Below are 3,922 nucleotides of genomic sequence, written 5' to 3'. Positions count from 1 at the left end.
GCCTCTGCCCGCCCGCGGCCCGCGGCCCGCGGCCTGCGAGTGACAGTGTTCCCCGGTCTGAGCCCCATCTCCCTCGGAGAGCGGACCCTCGCGCTCCTGTACCCTCTACCTGGTGGCCGTCCACCCAGCCCGGCCTGCTCGCGCGTCCCAACTGCCACTTCCCTTGCTTTCCCCAGCCTCACGTCTACCAGGCTCCTGTGTGTCTCCCCGACTGGGACTTCCACATACTCCAGGCCCACTTCACAGGTGCAGACGCTGAGGCCAGAGCGGCTGAGGAGCTGGCTGCAGGCGAGAGCGTGCGGGCAGTGTGGGGAGGGACTCAGCCTAGCCTTCCATTGCAGCTCCCATCCTTCCTGCGCCACCCCCTCGGCCCGTCAGCTGTCCCCACCCAGGAACCCCCAGGACACGGTCCGCAGAGCCCACTGAGGGTCCAGTGCTGTCCAGGTGGCGGCATCAGGATTCCCAGGAGCCACCCCTCACTCGGCCACCCTATGTCTGTATGTCCAGCAGGGAGCTGAGAGCCTAGAGGGGTGCGGAGGCCCTGCCAGGAGATGCTTTCCTCAATCCCAGTGTGAAAGGAGCAGAGGGCTGGACTGGAAGGGGCTTCCTGGCCCCAGGAGGGCAGTGATTGGGTAAGCCGCCCACCTTTCAAAAATGATGGACAGGAAGAGGGAAGGTGGAGGATGGAGGGGCTGCAGGTGATGCCAGTGACCCCTGAGAGACAAGGAGATCTCCACAGTGTATCAGTTCTCTTCTGCTGTGTAACAAACAACCCTGCCAGGGTGGCTTTAAACAGCAATGATGTAGTATTGTTCACGGTTCTCTGGATTGACTGGATGGCTCTTTTTTTTTTTTTTTTTTCCTCTTGCCCAGGCTGGAGTGTAGTGGCGTGATTTCAGCTCACTGCAACTTCCACCTCCCGGGTTCAAGCGATTCTCTTGCCTCAGCCTCCTGAGTAACTGAGATTACAGGCATGCGCCACCAAGCCCGGCTAATTTTTGTATTTTTAGTAGAGACGGGGTTTCACCATGTCGGTCAGGCTGGTCTTGAACTCCTGACCTCGTGATCCGCCCGCCTCGGCCTCCCAAAGTCCTGGGATTACAGGTGTGAGCCACCGCACCGGGCCTGGATGAGTCTTTTGCTTCATGTGGTGTCCGCTGGGCTCACTCTACAGCTGTAGGTATCTGGAGGTCCAACTGGAGTGAAATGTCCAAGTGGCTTCATCCACACGGCTACAGTCGGTGCTGGTTGCCAGTGGGAGCTCGGCTGCCGCCAGCATGGGCTGCCGCCCCGCTTCCAGGCTCCTTTGCTTGGCTTCTCCACGTGGCTGACTTGGTCTTCCTCACAGCATGACAGGACAAGCCCCAATGTGCAAGAGCTCATTAAACCTCTGCTCCCATCATGCTTTCTAATACCTCACTCTCCAAAACAAGCCCAGAGTCCACGTGGAATGAGACTCAAAAACGCATGAATCCCAGGAAGCCTGGTTTATTATTATGGGCATCATAGCTTAGCACAATGATGGGGAAGCAGTGGAGACAGATTGTAGACAGCAGACCTTCCAGGGCCAGAATAAGCAGGGAAGGCTCCTGGAGGAGGATGGGACTGGCTAAGGAGGGGCTGGGAATTCTCTTCCTTCTCCCTGAAGCTCCAAATCCTCAGGGCCCTGGGGAGGTTGGAGGAGCACCAGTCACTAAGATACAAACGCTCAAGGCTCAAACTCCTGAACTCAAGGCAAATCACCTGAGTTCAGCAGTTTGAGACCAGCCTGGGAAATACAGTAAGACCTCATCTCCACAAAAAAATAAAAATAAAAAAGTTAGCCAGGCATGGCCGGTCGCTGTGGCTCACACTTGAAATCCCAGCACTTTGGAAGCCCAAGACAGGCGGATCGCCTGAGGTTAGAAGTTTGAGACCAGCCTGGCCAACATGGCGAAACCCTATCTCTACTAAAAATACAAAAAAAACTAGCCAGGCTTGATAGCAGGCGCCTGTAATCCCAGCTTCTCGGGAGGCTGGAGCAGGAGAATTGCTTAAACCCAGGAGGCAGAGGTTGCAGTGAGCTGAGATCGCGCCATTGCACTGTAGCCTAGGTGACAGAGCGAAACTCCATCTCAAAAAAAAAAAAAAAAAAATTAGCTGGGCATGATGGCGCCTGCCTGTGGTCCCAGATACTCGGAGGCTGAGGTGGATGGATCACCTGAGCCCGGGAAGTCAAGGTTACAGTGAGCCATGATTGTGCAACTGCACTCCAGCCTGGGTGACAGAGCAAGACCCTGTCTCACAAAAAAAAAAAAAAAAGAAAGAAAGAAAAAGAAAAAATCCAAACATACCGACTGTTGACAAGAACATGAAACAACTGGAACTCTCATACACTCCCAGTGGGAATGCAAAATGATGCAACGACTTTGGAAAAGCTTGGCCATTTCCTAAACTCATCATAAGAACCAGCAATTCCACTCCTAGGTACCTGCCCAAGAAATGAAAACAATATATATTTTTTTTTTCTTAGAGATGGGATCTTGTTCTGTCACCCAGGCTAGAGAGCATGGTCACAGCTCACTGCAGCCTCACCCTCCCAGGCTCGAGTGATCCTTCCACCTCAGCCTCTCGAGTAGCTGGGACTACAGGGAGTGACACAACACCTGGCTGATTTTTAAATTATTTTTGTGTAGAAACAGGGTCTCACTGTGTTGCCCAGGCTGGCTCGAACTGGGTTCCAGCAATCCTCCCGCCTCAGCCTCTGAAAATGCTGGGATTACAAGCATGAGTCACTATGCCTGGCCTGAAAACATCTTCTCTAACACAAAGATTTGTATGTGAATGTTCTGTGAGGTAAAGTAGCACACCTAGGAAGCCATGCGTGCTCGTTTCTGTTTGCAGCACAATTTCACAAAGCCCCACCTCTGTGGCCACCTGCAGCTCTCCAGAAAGATGCTTTGAAGACAAAACGTGACGAGCACGCAGTCTCCATCCCCACACCTCTGGCTTGAGTTGCTACATTCTCTAAAAGATCCATGACGCTAGCCTTGCCTTTTCCTCCTCATAACATCTGGTTAGTGATGATGCCTCTGTAATCTATAACCAGATGTATTCTTACCCAAACCTTGGTGTGACTGCCTCAGTGTAACTTCTGAGCAAGTCTGATGTGATTTTGCCCGTATTGGACTCCCACAGCTCATGTGTAGCTGTGAGCTGAAACACTATTTTGGAGCAATGTAAGAAAAACTCTCTAAGGAAATGTTCTGGGCTATCAGCCTCTGTGTCATGTCCTCAGGAGGGCTCTGAATCAAACTCACTCTTTTTTGTTTTTTGAGACGGAGTTTCACTCTTGTTGCCCAGGCTGGAGTACAATGGCACAATCTTGGCTCACCACAACCTCCGCCTCCCGGGTTCAAGCGATTCTCCTGCCTCAGCCTCCTGAGTAGTTGGGAGTACAAGCATGCAAAACCATGCCCAGCTGGATTTTGTATTTTTAGTAGAGACGGGGTTTCTCCATGTTGGTCAGGCTGATCTTGAACTCCCGACCTCAGATGATCCGCCCACCTCAGCCTCCCAAAGTGCTGGGATTACGGGAATGAGCCACCGTGCCCAGCCATCAAACTCATATCTTTAAAAGCTTTCTTTTTTTCTTCATTTTTAAATTTTTATTTATTTATTTTTGAGATGGAGTCTTGCTCTGTCACCTGGTCTGGAGTGCAGTGGTGCGACCTCGGCTCATTGCAACCTCCGCCTCCCAGGTTCAAGCTATTCTCCAGCCTCAGCCTACTGAGTAGCTGGGATTACAGGCGTTCACCACTGTGTCTGGCTAATTTTTGTATTTTTAGTAGAAACGGGGTTTCACCATGTTGGCCAGGCTGATCTCGAGCCCCTGACCTCAGGTGATCCACCCGCCTCAGCTTCCCAAAGTGCTGGGATTACA

Source organism: Mandrillus leucophaeus, unplaced genomic scaffold, assembly GCF_000951045.1.
Source record: "Mandrillus leucophaeus isolate KB7577 unplaced genomic scaffold, Mleu.le_1.0 Scaffold4, whole genome shotgun sequence".
Lineage (NCBI taxonomy): Eukaryota > Metazoa > Chordata > Mammalia > Primates > Cercopithecidae > Mandrillus > Mandrillus leucophaeus.
Note: the sequence above shows the minus strand (reverse complement) of the source record.